Below are 20,059 nucleotides of genomic sequence, written 5' to 3'. Positions count from 1 at the left end.
TGCACAGAAGCATGCTAGTAGGAAAACATCAACCCCTTCAGTACCAAGCAGGCACGCAAAATAGAAGATATGTTCTTTCAGCCAGGTATTAAGAAGTTAAATTATAGTGAATTGAAAATAAGGTCTGTACCACTGTGTATTATTTGGGCTTTGAGAGGAAATAGAAAAGATTTCAGAAACTCTGAAACTTTCTTTAAGCAGCAGAAACCATTGCTAGACAGCAAGAAAAAAAGAGCAAGTTGTATATAGGGAAAACACCACTCTCAGAAGAGTGATTTCCCAGTTTAAGCCGCTTTTCCAAAGGTTTTCCTTTCGACAGCCCAGCGTCACTTCCCCGCTGCCGAGGACAGATAACTACAGCTTGTGTGAAAACGCAGGCTGTTCCCAGCATATCAGAGGAGGCACACGCTCCCTCTAAAACAATGAGTGATTCCTCCTGTGTATTTCCAATCTTTTCCAGGATACTTGGTCTGTACAAGAAAATAAAAGCTCCACTTTTTACTATGAAACAAGAATTATTTAACAGGCTTCCGGAAAGAAACTGTTCTGCAGTTTCTGAAACCCTGCATTTCAACGGTCACTATTCCCAAGGAAGACGAAGCGCAATCAGCCCTTGCTGGGACGGAGCCCAACCAGGAGGGCTGGAGCACCCCAAGGGCTCGTCTCTCCTCTGCTGCTCGGCTCCTGCAGAGACTCTGGCCTAAGCACAGCCACAGAATTTCGGTCAAAAGTAGTGGCAAGTAGGATGCGCAAAGCAAAGTTACTCTCCCTGACCAAGGCACTGACGACCATTCTTCTTACGTGTAGAGTATGTGTCTTCATTTTTCAGATTTAATTCTAGTGAAGCAGATGAAACTTAAAATAAATTTGGTATTGCCATTTTTCTTTCAGATACCTTCTGTTGCTGCCTTTTCAAATCATTAACAGGCTGCTTAAGTGCTTGGTGCTGAAAGCCAAGCTGTTTACCTCTATATTTATTTCCTGACAAGGATTTGTTTTGCAGAATATGAGAAGCATTTCAGTAATCGCTTCACCATCAGCTACAATGATCTAAAAGCTTTCTGAACACAAGTACTCAGAGTTTTCGCCCTTACAGAAGGGATCAGGCAGCATTCACCACTCACTCCCCCGGAGTGAAACTCTCGCTTTCCAACACCCATTCACCCAGTAACTTTGCCTTCCTCGTTCCTGATACACGTCAATACGTAATTAACGCATGCCAATATTTAACCTTCAGCAATTTCACTGGAGAAGGCGGAGAAATGAAGTTATACACAGCACCATCCTTTGAGCAATCCACTATGGGAAGTTCAAAGCAGCAGCACGCCAGCCCGGGGAGCGAGTAGCTGCTCAGCATTCCGGATGGGCTCAGGGGGGTCCGTCACTCCAAGGAGGGTGGCTGTGGGACAGAGAGCGACCCTGTCCCCCTGCAGCCCCCCCACGCCAAGCAGCCTGTCCCAGCGCTTTCCTCGCACCGCACCCGGGGAACTCCGCAAGCCCAGGCCAGGGTGGCGCGGGAGACCTGCCCCTGTTCTTTCACCACACAGAGTCCAAAGAGCAGAGGCAGGACACGCTGATTTCAGCAACAAAAGGAGCGAGGAGCCGGGCAGCACTTCAGGGACAGGCAGCATGGGGAGCCCCCCAGCAGCGGGGACACCCAGCATACGGAAAAGAGCTTTACAAGAGACAAAAAGTGAATTTAACAACATTGGGTGGGTTAAGACCTTAAACTGCTGCTGACGCAGAGAGCGGTTGCGTTGCCCACAAGGGCTCAGAGCACCTCTGCCAGCGCAGGAGGACCCACACACCAGACCCGAGCTGGCCACAGCGGTGGAATTTGAAACACCAGAAGCAGAAAACGCTACAGAAACCAGGAAAACTCTGCAAGTCCCACATACCTATTTGTTTCCTTTTCAAACAGTTCAATTCCCTAAAAAGTAAATAAATATATACACACACACACGCGCCCCTGCCCCGCATTTCTCAGGGGGAGGAGGAGGAAGGAAACCCAAACTGCACCCCCCAGGAAGAGGCAAACAGCCTCCCGTGGGAGCTGGCCCACAGTGACCACTTCCCGTCTCTAGACGGGGAGCTGTAACACACTTTGGGGTGCTAAAGTCAGCTCCCCATCCTCTGGTCCCCAGCCCACCTCTGTGCTGCAGGCCAAAGCCAGCACGGGCTGGGACAGGCAACGATTCCCCAAACTGGAGGGATTTTACCAGTCCTCACCAAAGGGATCAAATACGCAAAAATGCCACAAAACCACGATAACAGTCACTCTCGATCCTTCACCCAAAACATTGTTCAGATTTCCTCTTCAACAAAGCCCAACGAAGCTCCTTCATTGAGGAACACACCTGAAATCACAGCAAATCTATCGTTAAATGCATTTAAGCATGTAGCACAGGCCAGGACCGGCTTGCCCAGTGCCCTCAGAAGGGCCAGCTGAATGACCCATAAAAACCCCATCCCGTATGTACTTATGGCCAATTCAAATCCTGTCCGTGTATGTGCAGACCCAGTGAGCTCTGGGGCTTCTGGCAAGTTCCCCGCACAGCCCAGTGACACCACCTGCACCAGGGCTGGGGCACCGGGAGCAGGGAAGGAGCCTCTGACCGCTGCAAAATACTCATTTTTCCTTCAAAAATTATTTGAGAGCACTCTAAAAATTAAAAGTGGCAAATAAACCCTTCACTATATTAAAAGCATGTCAAGTCCTCCATCCCTGCTCTAGGGGCGGGGAACAATTCGGGTGAGCTCAGGCCAGGTCTGCTCCAGCCCACGCTGTCACCCAGCACCAGCTGAAATCCTGCTGGAGCGCCTGGGCAGCAGTGTCACTGTCCCTTCCCGGTTGCCATTTTTGCTCAGGAATGCCGTCCCTGCTGCTGTGAAGTTAGCAGTTAAAAATAATCCTGGAGAGCACAGCGGCTGCGGGACGCAGTGCTGGGATGGAGCCGGGATGGCAGTGCTGGCCCCCAGCTCCAAAACCCTGTGCTGGTTTTTAGTCGTCTGTGTTCCCATAGCACCCTGTGAAGTGACGGCACAAAAACCCCACACAACACCGCAGCCGGGCTTTTGCTGGTTCGCTTTCAGCTGCAAACTGCAGGCACAGCAAGGGACGAGTTTAAAAGTCCTGTTTCCATTGCTGAAAATACAAAAGCAATTAGTAATACCTAAGAACCAAAGTCTGATTCTAGAGACACCAGCAAGCATGTCTCTTCCACTTACTACTTGTTTAGAGAGGAAGAAAACTAAGTTTCAATGTAAAGAACAAAACTCTCTTTAATTACACTCAATAGCAAGTTGCTATGAATCTAGAGATCCAGAAGATATCCAGTTATTATCCACAAGGATTTTTACCAAAGAGAAGGGCTGGGATTTAATCCAGATAAAGAAAGAGGAACTAGAAAGCAACCAGGAAATAACGCACAAAAGGCACGTTCCTCTCTAGACGTGCCACCCTTGCCGTGGTGTGGGGCAGCTCTGGAAGCCGTGCTGCAGGGGAGCTCCCACAGCAGCGGTAGCCACCAGAGGGCATTGGGAGCCCAGCACCCCAAGTGCACCCCGAGCCTCTTCACGCACCCCCGGCCGGGCTGGGCACAGGGTACCTGTCTCTGTACCTCACCCACCTACACCGAGAAGAAGATCATTTGGGTTTAACTTTTTCCTACAAAAGCATATAATTAGAAAACCTGAAACTTGCTCTAGGTGATGATGGAAAAGTCTCCTTTAAAGTGGCACTAACAGATTTCCAGACAAACCCGCTGTGAAGTGCAGATGAAGTGAACCCAGCTCCAGAGCGGGCCGGTATCTACTCCGAAGCCAGCATTGGATTCCAAAGGAGTCATCCATTGAACTGTTTCAGAAGTCTAAATGAACAATAATAAGCATATCACATGGCAGATATAATACGTGGTTAGAATACCCAACTTAACATACAGATGCACAACAGATTGTTTTAGATACAAGAACTGATGAAATTCTTAAGAGTTTGCACTCATAAAGTCCCAACACTTTAAATCATCTACCCTGAAAACCCCAATGCCTTTTCCACTTTCACAGCAAATCTGAATGGCTTCCTCTTTTCTTTCCAAGAAAGCTATTTGTCTCCTGCCAAATCATTCCCTTAGGCCCGACAGCAATGTGGAGGGGAGGGAGACCCCGGGCCCCCAGCTGGGACCACCAAGATTGGTGCTGCGACAGGCCACGGGACAAGAGGACACGAACCACCACAGCAACACCACCACAGGCTGTTGGGGACACTGCGTTTCCAGAGCAAGGACTGCGCCAGACAAAAGAGCAAGCCCAATTAGTGCAGAAATTGGAGATGACGCTTCATCTCCATGTGACGCAGACATGGGAAGAGGAACCATTAGAGGAGTTCAGACGTCCCCGATGAGATCAGAGCACCCACACTATCGCCGGCAGTCCCGGTGGCAGCCCGCCAAGAGCCCAAAGGCTGCACATATTTTGCATGTACCTCACCAGATTTCTATCAAAAGAAAACATCCATAAGACTGGATTGCAATTCTGCCATCCACAATGGCCACACAAGCTAAATTCATCTACAGCTGCGTCTTTAGAAGGAAAGATGTGCATTTAAAAGCAATAATTCACAGCTTGCTTTTTTTTTTTTTTATTTTTAATTGAAACTCACCCAAACTGACTACCAGCCTGAGGAGAGCACACACAAAAGCATTCCTAACAGCAGCGAGTGGCAACCGTGGGTATTCCTTTCTTAAAGCCCAAACCTTGCTGCCAGAACTCCGCAAGATGGAAGCCAGCCACCAGCCCCCTTTGGCAGCCGCCTCCCAGCGCTCGAGGCACACACCAACAGGCCTCAGCTCCGGGAGAGCTGCGAGAGATCGGCATCTCCGGAGCCAGAACGTCTCCAACACTAACCACCACAAAAACAGAGAGAGCCAAGCGAGCGAGACACCGGTCCTCCCATGCCCCTCATACACAATGCAAAGTCACAACGCTGCTGAGTAAGAACAAAGCCACCAGGAGGAACACAACCCATACGCTGTAAAACGCCATGGAAGTCACTCCTTATGAGGTTGGGAGCTCCGACCATGCTCCTGATGAGCCGCTGCCTCAGTTCTTAAATAAAGAGGTAACTTCAGAAATAAAATCACTTACAGAAATAAAATCCTGTTTGGTCTCCGTCCTGACACATGCCGTAAGAATCCATTTATTGCCTATGCTGTCACCTCGGGGCTCCAGCTGACACACCAACTGCAGAGATGGCACCGCGTGAGACAACAAACAAGGAACACCCACAACAACGGAGTGGGGGACAGACACATGGCGACACAGAGGGACAACACAACCGCTTTTCCGAGAGGGAACACCCCCTACCTGGGCAGAGCAGCGCCAGCCCCTCACCAGGCTGGGGCAGGACGGTGACACAGACACAGCCTCTCCTCTGAGGCAGGGGCCAGCAGGGCTCCGTGCCCAGGGCTACTGCAGGGGTAGCCCCTGGAGAACCAGCAGAAGGCCCAGGACGCACAAGGGGCACAGCAGACACCAAAACTCACGCTAGGTTCCCCTGGTGAGCAGGCGGGCTCACCACCTCAAACATGGGCAGCAGAACCCCTCTGTGTGGCTGAAGGAGGCAGGAGAGGCTTGTTGTTAGAAAGCCCCAGTGTAAAACTGGGGTTGTGTCCGGGCATCCATACAGGTGTCCTGGGCAACCCGATGGGGGATGGCTTACAAGTGATGAAGTAAGCACAGACAGCTTTAAATTGATCTGAAAACCTCAATGCATATTACAGCTTCCCAGCGCCTTTGAAGCCAAACACATATCTTTCCATACCATTAATTGCTTTGCAGGGTAAATAAATTCCCCGGGAGGCAGCTACCAAGGGTTAACATCACTCCCTGGAACAGCTTTCGTCTGCGGAGCCCGCACACAGCAGCATCCCTTAAAAACACCCGTTCGCAAGTCACTGCATATGGTTCACTGATGGGGTCATCCCTGTGAGCATCTTGGGAGTCAGGCATGCAATTCCACGTGTGCAGAGAACCAACTACACACGGTTTCGTTTACACGGGCAAATTAAGAGACAGGAATTTGTAAGCAGATCATGAGCCAGCCAAGTGTGCACCAGCTCCACCTTACAGCATGCATGCCCGAGGCATCCAGCCGGTATCAGTTCCAAATACTGTTAGATACACATGAATTATCGTGGCTTCTCACATATTTCACATATAAACAAAGATGTTATTTTATTACAGTGCATACATTTCATTGCTCCACAGGCATTACGCGTGGCACAGACAGTTCCTACTGGAGGGGAGCCCTGCGTTCTGTAGCTGCCATGAAAACAGCTCCACTGCACGGCTGCAGCAGAAAGTTTCTTGGGCATTTCCCCTGTTAGAAACAATTCAGGGCTGCAGACAACTGTGGGTACCGCTGGCTTTGCTACGGCCCTTCCAAGTGCCCACACAAAGCACTAACATCTGGTGACTTCATTTGTGCTGGGCCTTGGGCATATGCAACATCCCCTCCCAAATCCTGCCGCAAGACACAGCGCTTCTTTCCCTAGAATCCTTCTCTTGGAAGCAGTATCTGCTGTCAGACCTTAGCACAGAACTGCCAATGAAGATATAAACTCCCTCTAATCTAAACAGAAAACCTGGATTTATCCACCTGCTGTGAATAAGACCCAAACACAAATATTTTCAACTGCCACATTATCAGAAATAGCCTGTAAAAGCTGTTTCTGCTTTCTTTAGGAAAAAGAGAATAAGCACACAAACCCAATATGCGCACAGTAACCGCTACTCACTTCCAACTTACTCAAAGTCTCTCTCTTCAGACTCCCAGCCAGCCAGCAATGCTTTATTTATTAAGGATTTGATCTGTGCAGTGTGTGAGGAAGGAGTTTGGGGAGGAACATACTGTCAGGCATTTCACAACAGCCTGTCAAGCGCTGCTTCTGTCACACCCTGGGCGTCTGTCCTGACAGGTGACAGAAACAAGAAGTACGGGCAGAGACATGGAGCTGATTTCACATCTGCACCCAAAGGGCACCCCGTCTGACCCAGAACCACTCAGGTTTTATTAGGGTAGGGTTTCACAACCAGTCTGGAGCAATCTAAGCCCCGGCAGTGCCAGACCGGCCATCCAGCCGTGTCCCCGGCTCACTGCCACCGCTCTGAGCAGGCGCTCGCCCCTCCTCTTGGCCATGGGGTGACCCACATCAGGCCACCCATCGCCCCACATGCTGCTCGGTCCTCACCATGACCACACATGCGGGGCTCAGCCCATGGCACAACCCTGCCAGCGCCGGCAGGGCAGGGGTGGTGGGAACACAGCTGGGGCAGAGACGGACAGCCCTTCAGTAGCAGCAAAATCCCAAACAAAAGGGGGAAAAAAAAAAAAAAATCATAGTGAAAACACACCTTCAGTCCCTACAAGAGAATCCGCAAGAGAGACGGCAGGGTCTTAAATGCTCCCCACTAGCTCTCCAAATAAAGTATACCTTTTTAAAGCAAAATCCTAACAATCAGCCAAGTAAAGAAACATTTTCATCAGAACATTCTTCCATGTTTGTTTCTTTTGGTTGCTTTGTTTCCAGTCAAGAACAAAGCTCCTGTTTTCCCTCCTCACTTTCACTTGCCTTTGGCCAAGCCCTTCCCAGCTCCGGCTCCCTCCGGGCAGCCGGGTCCTGCCCATTTCCTGAGACCACCCCGGGGAAACTGAAAATAACACTGTGCTCCTCAAACCCTGAGCCCCCCGAGGAGCCCAGGGAAGCTTCAGCAGGCTGCGGGACAGGGCAGCAGCTTCCCCAGATGGTCAAACACGTTACACCATGGCCTTGGACTGAGCCCGGGGATCCAACCCCCTGCCCCGCCTCCGGACCCGCAGGAGTCCAAGGCTGGGGCACGGTGTGCGGACCCTGACATACCAAACACCCCCTGGCCTACAGGTTGTTTTCTCTCTGCCAGAGAATTGCATTATTATCAGAAAAAACTGAGACAGTGGAAGTTATTGTCTACATAAGATCAATGACTTCTAATCTAAGGATTTTTAAATGCTTTTTATGAACTATTCAAATATTACATAGATTGCCTGTTAAAAATTTCTCGCAGAACACTTCAGCCAACACAAAACAAACATTTCTGAAAATTAGCAGTCTCACCAACAAAAATTCTAATTTTTCCTCAAAAAAAGTTACTCTTTTTTTCTGGTTTTCCCCTGGATTTTCTTTACACAAATTTTAAATACTCATCTCTTCGCCTTGGGTTGGTTTTGTGGGTTTTGTTTTTTTTTCCTTTAGTAGAGAAGCCAGGGTCTGGCTATATGATGGGAAGGAACAGCATTTAAAGACCATCTTCATGCTGGCAAACCCTGCTGAAAGATAAAAACACAGCCTAGTTCCTACAAATGCATTAATTAAGCGGTGTCTCACTACAGTTTAGTTCTGTGTTTTCACATACGCAGGGACCTGGAGAGGCGCAAATGCTTTTTATTTCCAGGCTGTGATGTTACCAGCTGGATCCCTCCCAGCCAAGCCCAGTGAGGAGCTGCAGGACCCTCCGGTCAGCCCTTATCTGCGCTGGAATTTCACCCCCAGCCAGGACCCTCATTTGCACATCACTAATCCTTTGCCTGCCTGGGGAAATCCGAACCTCCACAGTTATTTTCACTGGGTCGTTACCACAGGAATATTCTGCTTACATCCCTCAGCCCAAGCATCCTAACCAGAACACAACTCCTCGTATTTTGATGAAAAATAGCTATGGTTTTTGGTTTTGGTTTTGTTTGTTTTTTTTTTTTTTTTATAAAATCCATGTCATCGCATTGGCAGAATAAAATACCTGCAGCGTGAGCCAGCAAACAGGCCCCCATTACGATACGGCCCCCTGATCCATGCAGAGGAGCAGGGGTGCAGAGGAACGGCATGGGGTGGCTGTGGGGAGAGGAGGGACGTGGGGAGATCCTGCCCCACGCCGCCAGCCCAGAGCCCACTGGTTATACTGGGACTGGAACAGCATCCTTCAGGAGCTATGGGCTGCTACAAAGTGGGAAAGGTTAAGGGACAGGTAGAAGCAAGGTAGCACTACTTAAAGCTGAGTTGCTCCCCAACGTCAAGCAGCCAGAGGAAGCCAAATACAAATTAACAACATATTTTTAGAACAATCAGACCGAGAACAGAAGTTCCTAATGCTCCATAGGCACGTGTCGCTGAACAGCCTTTCATCTCATCAGATTCTTTCATTAAGTATTACTTTGGAGTCCAAAAAGCCAAATGCAATTAGCAATCCAGAAAAGAAGGAAACACCCTGCTGCACGAGAAAGTAAAATTCTTCAGAGATTATATTACACCACCACAGAATTTTAACAATATTGCTCTACAATTTGGTCTTGCCTGTTTGGACAGGCCAGAGCCACATTATTTTGTTCTTAAATACGAAGTGCAGACAAAAGCACGTTCTATTATGGGCACGGTGGTCCCCAACCTCTCTTCTTCAGCCAGCATAATGCAAATTGGACACTGCCAGGCAGAGGTGTACAGAACCTCAATAAATCAGGACACGTAACATCAGGGGGTCAGGCGCCACTCTCAGATGAAGGTAACTCAGAGCTGAGTGGAAGGAGCCAGTGAGGCTCCCAACAGCTGGGGGTTTCTCCCTCCTAGACCTCTCTGTGTCCCCCCACTAGTGATACTAACCTCAGAGTCACTTGTGCTGCTGTTCACACCCCAGCCTTACCTTTTTCTCTCCAGATTACTCTGTCCTGACATTCTTTAGCTGCTGCTGTAGCCGTGTCCATCTTGATCTCATGGCAAACCTCTGTGTCCCTCCTGGCAGCAGAACTACCCTTTCATGTCCCAGCTGACGTTCATCACCACCACACTACACAACCCTCCGTCTAATCACCAGGCATCTTGTCACCTCTCCCTTTGGCAAATTCATTCCAAACATATACAATTCTGACACATCTTTCCAGAGCTGTTGTAAGTGTTCCCTTTCCACTTATTTAGCTGTAAGCTTTCAAATTCACGCATCTCACATGGCCTTGCCAAACCTGACTGTACTTGCATACCTTCAGAAAACTGCTCCAGATATTTACCCAGACTTTTGTTTTAATTGCTATTACACATGCCAAAAGCAATCAATCCAATTACTATTTAACAGCTAAATTACCATGGCTGATCTTGCACATACTCCTAGCTGCAAACGTGAAGTAAAATGCAAGCTGAAATCCTCTTTACAGACAAGCCTAGCTTTGGATGTCTGTGGGAAGGACTGCCTAAAAGCAACTCTTCCCTGATGACGTAGAAATGAAGCCGTAGTCTCACTTCAATCAAGAGAGCATGACAAACATCCACCGGCGATTTCCAGGGCTCAGCATCTCCACAGAGAGGATCCAGCTATGACTGTTTAATCTAGAAGACTGAAGAAAAGTCAACGATATGTTCACCAACTGCTTCTGAAGAAGGAAGTGCCCAAATATGCTTTGGGTCAAAGCCCTCCTCACTATGGGAAGTGATGGAGCAAGAGACCATTCCAAACAGGCTACAATATGGCACTTGTTCATAGAGAGTAGGTGACCACACCACTTTTTTTTTCTAACATCAGGAAGTATTTGGCATAAAGCTGTTTTCTTTTGAGATGAGAATACACAAGTTAGAGGAGTGAAGATACTTCCCACAAATAACCTTTTACAGAAACTGTTCCTGCAAAAGGGGTAAAAAGCATTGTGAAAAGCACAAAGAACTAAATTTTGGATGCCCTGGATAGTTATTGTTATCAGCCTGTCAGCACGGATGATAGTACTGATGAAAAGGTCTCCATGTCCTCATTGCTGCTCAGTGGAAATGGAGAGCCAAAGCGGTCAGCAAGGCAGGAATCGCTCAAGAGAGTTTTCACCTATCTCCTGGCCACAAGACAGACTCTTCTGAGTTTCACACTGCAAAACTTCCCCCTCAAAGACAAACGGCAACAGAAAACCCCAGTTTCTCACCAGCGTGGATCTAACTCCGAGCATTCTGAAGCTAGCAGGAACAGGGCTGCAGAGATAAAGCAGTAGCTGCCATGTTGCCTGTGAGCATTCAATTAGGCCAGGAATCATCTGAGCTTCAGCTGGACGAGACGCTAAGGAAACCACAATAAAATGGACTGAGGCATCCAAAATGATTCTCAGAAATTAGGCCAGACCGGGCATGAAAACATCTGGGCTTGGCTTGAGTCAGGAACCACAGGAGCAAGACGCCAGCGAGACGCCCCGGGGCAGTGGGGGCAGGAATGTGGAGCAGCACCCGCTTCTCTGGCTGTATCCTCCTCCAGCAAACCTGTGCAACAGCCCGGCTATGCTGAAGCTGTTCCTACAGCCCCGTCCCCTGGTATTCCTAAGGGTGGTATTTCTGGGGTTCCAGGCGATGCTTACACAACCACAGGGGGGCAGCCAGCCAGCTCCGGGCACACACTCCCTCCTCTGTGGCAAAAACGAGGCCAAAAGGGTTAAATCACAGCAATCCTGGCCTATGGTAACATGCACTCCCACTGGCTTAAGGCTGTCCAGGTTATCTCTCACTCTGTTACACTGACACACACACCGGTTCCCTCCCTCCCACACAAAGCCAAACCCTCGTTTCAATAAATTACACCCACTGTGACATGGACACGTTTATCCCAATCCCAAGCAGCAGAGAGAAGACTCCAGCCAGCAGAAGAGCTGTGCCCGCTGTACTCACCCACACCGGGCAGCGTCAGCACTACCAACTTTTAGCTTTCTGGTATTAAACAAGACGAGTGAACTGAGCACTCTTACAACAACCACCCATCCAGGTGAAAAACCCCTGAAGGACAGCTATGCGGCAGTGGCAGGGACAGGCAGTGGCGGGAGCAGCCCACTGGCCAGGAACCACGATTCACCAGTCTCAGCAACGGAGAGAGAGAGAAAAAAAAATATTAAGGAGGAAATATGCAGAACTGCAGCAATCATTTAAAAACAAACTGCTCATACATTTTAGCAATAAGCACAACAGGAGGAACAGGTCAGGAAGAGACACAGGACACAGCGTATTTATATATTTAATATAACATGGAAAAAGGATAGACTGTTATACATATAGCCTACAGACTAGTACAGGAAATGGCATTCCTGGCCACCGTATATACTCCTAACAAGGATTTCAGCAGTTTCACTTCACGGTGGGTTTAGCCAGTCCCTGCATGGGAAGCTGCCGGTTCCACAGGTGGCTCAGAGCCGTCCCGAAGGGGCCGAGACCTTCCCGCCCGGATCCCCGGCTGGAGCACACTGGTCACCCCAGGATCAGCAGCCTGGTGGCCTCCAGAAGGGAGCCAGCCCTTACGTGCCCAAACCGCTCCACGACTCACAGCGCATGGAGCTCATTGGGGGGATGAGCTTCAAAACCCACACCGGTGGTCCGAGACCACACTCTGCTGTAGTTAAGAGCCACAGAGCCATCTGCCCCCCAAAACACCCCTGCACCCAGCTTTGCACCCAACAGCCACCGTCAGTACAGAAGGTAAACCCATAGGAGTCTAAGACGGGGTGGGGAAGAAAGGGGGCTAAAAATTCACTTTTAACTGGAAAAAGGGTGTGTGGGGGTGTTGCACACCCGACCAAACCTCCACTGCTCTCCAAGCAAGCCGATGTTTAGTTTTCCTTTACAACCCCCGGCTGTCCGCCTCGCAGCCGGCACCGACCACTGCCAGCCCGGGCCCTGAGAAACCAGCGGTGCTTTATTGGCTCCTCCGGCAGTATGTGCACCACTAATGGAGCCTTTATCTCCCCGCTTCCCTGTCAGCACAGAACCAGCCAGTCTGACTCTGTGAACATTAAGAATGCTTATTTTTCCCCTCACTCGCTATCTCCAAGCCAAAACAACATCTGGAACTTCAGCCTGCCATACAAAGAGGAGAGACAGATCAGTACTGGAAAAAGCTACATAGCAGCTTCCAGAGCTTTATAGGCTTCTGCTTTTATCCAAATTTCCCACACGTACCTTCCAAAACAGCTCTACTGGGAGAAAAGCTGAGTCTCTCATACAGGCTCCCAAACACAATGTAAAGCCCTCTCCACTTCAAAGTAACCTCAAAAAGGATTATCAGAAAAATAACAGGAACAAAACTGATACTCAAGTTCAGAGTAAGAATCTACCACAGCTCTCTGAACGCAACAAAGGTGACATACCAGTGACCTAGAAAAGGAAATTAAACACAGAAATATTACTGGTGTGCATTACTTGATAAAGTGAAGGAAAAGAGCCTGGCGCCGTTTCAGCACACATAAACGTCCCACTTTAACAGGCGGCTGTCTCCAGTGCCATCTAAGTGTGCTTTTTGCTTGCATCACGTCCAATGCATCATGAAAATCAATAGAGACGGAAAACATCAAACCAGGTTGCAGACATGCACAGAAACCCAGCATGTACCAACTAGCACCAGCCTTCTCTGGGGAAAGACGTGCCAAACAAACACAGGCCAGTTTTCCCAACACCACTTACTTAACTCTTAGTAGTTAATTAACAGAAGTCACGACTACTGGTTATTTTCTAACCAGCTATCACAGTGGAGAGAACGATGAATAAACTTCTTACCACCAAAGAACTCCTCTCCCACTCATTTGCCAACCTTCTCCCCCCACAGACGGTGCCTTGAGCCCCGAGGGAGCCCCCAGCCCCGCGGGCACACCTTCAGTGTAACTGGGGGCTGCGGGACAGCAGAGATGTTTCCCACCCACCGCCCAGGGCTCCTGGAGCAGGGGGCTGCCTGTGATCCCCATCCTGGGTCCCCACAGCATCCCCCCGTCCCTCCCTCCCTGCGGTGCCAGCCACTTCCCACCGCCATGCCAAGCGATGCGCTAAGCAGTGAGTGCTGTCAGAGGAGCAATTCCCACTTCTGTAAAGCACGCCCCCCCCCGCCGAGAGATTACACAGCGTACGGTCCCGGGCCGCAGGGAGCTGCTGAAGTGCTGCCAAACACATGGGTTTTTTCAGCCGACAATCCCACGGAATGAATGTGAATGACCAACGCAGGATAAAGTGTGTGCTTTCAGGAAGAAACACCATGCATGTCACAGGCTCCTACAGCAGCAGAGCGTGAATGTAAGAGAGAGTGGAAGCCCATTGAAATAGCTGCTGTTGAGCAGAACCCACCGTGCTGTGAGCAGAGGGAGTGCCAGCCCCTGCACCGTACAGACGTGTAACAGAGTCCATAGCAGTGACCATCAGCTTCTCGCAGACATCTCATGCCAACAGCTTCAGCCGGCTTCGGGGAAGCAGCAACAGCAGACGCTCAAATGGTGATTTGAGTTCGTACAAAAAACCTCCAGGTAACACTTCAGAAATCACCGCTGCTTTCGCAGATTTTTGCTCTGCACCCACTGCTGCCTACTGTGGAGGCACCTACTATCTTACTAGCTATTTCCCTTCTGAAAAGGAGCAGACACAGCTCTGCTGCCAGCAGGACTGCCCCTGCCACCGCCGGTCCCCAGTCCCCACTACAGCAGCCCCCCACGCCAGAGAGCCAGGCGCCTGCCAGCACATGAGCAGATGAGAGACAAATAAATGAATTCTTTATCAATGTTTTTAATACATTACTTTCCTGTCAGTTGGCTGAATAAACACAGAAGTTACTAAAACATCTCCAAAACTCCCAAAATTGACTGAATAATGCAAACTTATTTGACAACTGGAGCTAGTAAAAATAAAAGTCATCCCTGGGATTTGTGCAACAGCTATTTGCCTTTTGTTGGTGTAACATTCCCCATGGACACGGGCAACATGGCATTCATGTGTACTAGAGCTTTGGGCTCCAACTGTCCTACTGTCCTCTCATGGAAGGGACTTCCTTCTTGTCCTGCTCGCAGTTTCCAGAGAAGACCATCTAATATTCCCAGGGCACAGCCAATGAAGACAGGGCTAGCAGAGTTTGAAACTATCAAACCAGTGAAGTGCTACTGCAGGAAGGTGTTTGCTGGTCAGGTTTGTTTTTCATGAAGAGCCATTTATACAGTCAAACAAAATCTCTCTGCCCAGAATTTTCCTGAATTAGAAGAGTAACGCAGCATTTTCTTAATACCTAGTTCACAACAATGCATTAAACTGAAATTTAGCTACCTGCCTAAGTTACATAGCAGAAATCATTTAAGAAAAGCCCTTAGATTTCTCCTCTTTTTCTCTCCCCTTGCTAACACCACGATCCTTTTCACTCACTCCACATCCTTCAAAGCAATGATTTTTCACTCCATTTTCCGGAGCCTCCCCGATCCTTCACCTGTGCATCTGCCTTCATGTCCATGCTCTCTCCTTTCGGCCACTGTCCCTCCTGGCTGTCTCCTGCACTAGAACTTCACATACACTACATGGCAGACAATCTTCAGACATCGGCACCTTGCTTACAGAAGGATTAGACTGAACTTGTGCTAATGTCAGAGAAGTTAAGGGAGGTGATACTGGCCAGTGCCTGAAATAATCTCTTCCTTCAGCCCTGCAGCTGAAGGAATGTGGAGCCTGGGGTCAGTCTCATTCATGGCACCTCAGCAACTGACTGCCTCTCCCACTCTCACTTTTTTTTTTTTTTTAAAGTAGCTTTTATAAGTGAATGCAGTGCACGATCTCAAACTACTTTTTTCTAGCTGGGATCAACACCTTTTTTGTTCCCTTTTTTCCTGTCTGGTTCAGAAGGGCACAGCGGGGTGCCAGTGGGCTGGGACCTCTCGCAATGACACCGAACATTCAACACCACAGCAGCTGGGTTTGGGGAAGACAAGTGTTGCCGGACACAAGTTAACACTGATCCACAGACATAAAAACACCGCTGCAACAAACGTGACTACTAACAGCAGATCCTTGAATAGCAGTCCTTGTAAGGGATGTCTTACCTGCAGCTGCTGCGAGGACCTGCAGCTGTGCGTTCCCTTCCAGATCTCCTGCAGCAGGGATGGGACTGCACATCTCACCACCGCACCCATCGCTCTGGTCTCTAAAGTCCTGTGACTGTTACAACCCCATATGGCCAGGGGCAGACAGCCTCACACCAGCCCCACACACAAGCCAGGGAGCGTACGGCAGCTCTGGGTAGGAACTGCTGTGAAGGCGAGTTCTGAGCAAAGGCTCTACTCGATGGCCTGTGCTTGGCACCTCACCATGGCCTCAGCTCCCCTCACGGCTGGGGAGGAACGGGTGAGAGGCGACTGAGCAGCTCTGCCACCGCCTGTGCTGCCATGGCACCAGCACCACACCACCAGCCACGGTACACAGCCCAAAACGCCCAGCTTCCCACCAGCAGGACTGCACAAAAATCAAACAGCTTCAAAATCATTTTGTGGTAAAGTTCCCGGGGCAGGGCTGCCAAACCAGCTGCTGTGGGGAGGGCGGCAGGAGCCGGGGATCTGTGCAGGTCTGCACTGCTCCCCGGGAGACAACCATCCCCGGCCACCTGAAAATCCAGCCAGTCTGCACAAGCCGCTCCAGGCAGGTAACGCTGCCCAGAACTGTTTTAGCACCACAGAGAGTATTTCCACCCTTCCCAGACTGCCCCAGTTCCCTCCACCACGGCTCCAGGGGCTGTCTCATCCCACACTGGCACCAGAGAAGTTTTCTTATGGAAGGCTAAAGGTGTCTTTGGACCTTCTATATTTGTTTTAAGACTTCGCTCCATCTTCATCGCCTTCCTCCCGTCTTCTCCCTCAAATTCAAAATCTTCATCTTAGAAATGCATAAAATGACAGTGACATCATTTCCAAGCACTTCATACCCCCAACCCTTCTCAGCTCACATTGGATAAATCCACAGAGGGAATATCCAACACCCCCCCTTCTGCCGCAGCCACTTGAACAGGGAATTCCGTACTCGGGATGGAAGTTTCTCTGGATCACTACCAGGAAAAAAATAGCAACAGAAATGCAAAATAAACCTTACTGAGTAATTGTGTGAGCATAATGATTCAAAAAAAAAAAACCTAAGCAAAATTCAAGGTTAAAACAAACAAACAAACAAAAAAAATCAACCCCACACCCACACCATTTGGAATTTTACCTGGTTTTCTGAAATTTTCAAAACAGCATTTTATATTTGCACAGGTAGAATATTCATTTCAGGTTTTCATACACATTTAAATACTTCCAAGTTTATCAAAGTGATTTAAACTACCAAGTTGAGTCACAATTTAAATAACCAATTTCACATCTGATTTTGCACTTATTTTTGTTCTTTTCTAAAGAATAGTTTAATTATTGTTCAACACAAATGAACATATTGTTAAGACTAACAGGAAAATGCAGGAAAAAGGTAGTCTTGTTCAGAATACCAGGGGTGGAAGGGAAGACGACGACTTTTGGCTGCTGTGGGGAGCGTGCTGTGCTGGCTTGAAGTGACAGGGAGGGACAGCCCCCAGAGCTACCGCTGCAAATCTCTGCTTCCCCCCACCAAGAATTCAGGAAAAAAGATGCAAAAAGTCATGGAGTAACAGAGAGTGGAGAGCAATGGAGCAGGCAGGGTGTGAGGGACGGAGGGGGCACAGCTGGCGGTTCACAACCGCCCACCAGACCGTGACCAAGTGGGAGGGATGGATTTGAAGAACTTTGTAGGAATCTCTGAAGTGTCCTGGATTGGGAGGGAGGGTTTAATCATCTCTAAAGCACCTTCATTATACAGCTGGGGCGAGCGTTTAATAAACTTCAGTTAGCATTTACTGTGTTCCTTTACAAAAAACAACAAGCAAACGAAAACACAAAGTAAATTAAACTAAACCCAAAACAGTTCAACCATTTAGGTTAATTTTAACTTTTATACTTCAAACGCACAACAGCAGAGGCGAAGTCTGTTTCTTCAGGACGTCAGTATGGCTTCAGGGCTGGGTCAGCTCAGGGATTAAAATCTCATTATTTCCCCAAATTCTTCCACAGAGGTCTAAATTTTAGCTTTCTAGATTTTAACTCAATTCACAGTAAAATCAGATGCCTTTTTTCTTTTTATGTTTTACATGGAAAATCTTTACTATGTTAATTTATTTTAACATTTTAAGTTACTTGCAACAGAGAAAACATGGTTTTGCAGGTTTGTTTGTTTTTTATAGGAAAAGTGGCCTTTCAAGATCAGAGAATCAACAGAATCTCATTTAGATACTTAAATAGTTCCTCAGTGTCTCAAGAAACTGATCCAATACTATGTCAGAAAACCCACTGCACTTTTTCTCTTACTATGTGAGAAAACCTACTTCCATACTAAGCTGTAACTCACGGTTGGCCCATACAACCCTCATTTCTTTCCTTTGGTGTTGGTTTGCTTCTTAACACAGTAGCTACTGTACCCTTTTTGATCAAGAATTATTACCCAGAAAGAAGATAACATATTAAGCATACTTTTCTCTTCAGTTGTTAGAACCAGAGATGACTGCGTACTGACGTAATCCCAACAACCGTTTATTTGGTTAAGAACTATAAGCTGCATCAAGACGCCAACTAACACATCTAACCCATCTTCTTCATACAACGGCGATATGTACATTGAGAGCGTTCCATCTGACAAGCTGCCCTAAGCCACTGCCACGTCTCTACACCACAAACCTTCAACAGAAAGCTGAGGTGAACATAAAACTAAAAATGAATGGTTATTTCTGCACTTGTTACAGGAAGGCTCTAACTCCAAAAGCTGAGCCCCAGAGAAGCTGGAAGAACTGCCCAAAGCACCTTCCAGAGCCAAGGACGAGGGCACACTTCCCGTACACCACGTGTTCACACACCAGCTTTTACATCGCAACGTGCTGGTTTTCGGAGGAATCCCTCACTTCGTATACAGCCAATCACACCCGTGGGGCTGAAATAAGATCAATCCTCTGAAAAAAGCCTTAACATTTTTGGAAAAATATTTCAGAACTTCGAGGAAAAAAGAAATACATTTCATATCCTTCCATACTATTGGCACACCAAACCCTCAGCTAACCATTCACTTCTGTTTGCAGATTTGGGTTGGGGGTTTTCCTTCATGTTCACATTGCTCAGCATTTTAGAAAGAAACCTTTTCTGTGCACACTTAATCCTCATGCAAGAATTTGCAGACACTCACCAAGCCCTACTCCTTTGAGAGACCTCAAAGTTCATCCTGCAGAGGGTCACAGGGGAGGCTGCAAGGCCCCCCCAGCCTCCGCACCTCCCACCGACAAAACCCCCACTCCTCACCCTGCCAGAGGTTACCTGTGCTACCAGGATCCCTGCAGGTAAGATAGTCCCGAGTCAAACACACAATCAGATTCCATCAGTTCTTCTGAGCTGACCCTTCTAAGAAGCTTGTCACGGTGCCGTGGCACTATGGGGTACCAGCCAGTGGGTCAACTAGGGCACAGACACACCACCCCACACCACCCGAAATCCCAATGAGGTGTTTTCAGCTACTGTTTTACCCATATTCACAAAACACTAAGTGTACACATAGAACAGAACAGCACCAATTAACAGCTGATAAGCAATAACTTATTTTGTGACAGATACTCATCCACCTCGGTTCTCCAGAACTCTCCTTTGAGAGGCCTGACAGAAGAGAAGACCTTCACTACCAGCACATGGATTCTTCACCTGACAAGCTTTGTGACCCCAGTGCCAGGGCTGCTTCCAGTTTGCAGGCGTCCAAATTCCAAGCTGAAGACCCAACCCAAAGCAGGTCACATCAGTTCTCCAAGTTCCAGGCTGGTTACAGTCTCACTTCTACAGGCAGTTACCTACGCTCCAATTCTGTGGTTCTCTTTGCCTAATATTCCCTCAGGTGTCCTCCAAAGCTTGTTGAAGGAGGTTCCTTTGCTCTCCCAGATGCCCCACAAAGTCCTCCCATTTCCCCAACTGCTGTGAAGTCCCACAACCACATAATCCTACAAAGTCCATCCTGTTATGAATCTTTCAGGAGCAGAAAGAGCACAGAGGGAAAGGACTATGTGCTACTCTCAAGGAGGCAGCACCAAGAAGCAAAGAGCCTTCTCCACTCACCCTGACTGAAACCCCAGCATTCCAACCAGAAGGCAAGTCAAACGCTGTGAGCTGGGGTCCTTCCCTCCCCAGAGAAAGCAGGGATTGCCCATTTTCTTT

The sequence above is a fragment of the Numenius arquata genome, chromosome 3 (assembly GCF_964106895.1).
Source record: "Numenius arquata chromosome 3, bNumArq3.hap1.1, whole genome shotgun sequence".
Taxonomy (NCBI): Eukaryota; Metazoa; Chordata; class Aves; order Charadriiformes; family Scolopacidae; genus Numenius; species Numenius arquata.
This window is presented reverse-complemented; position numbering follows the sequence as displayed.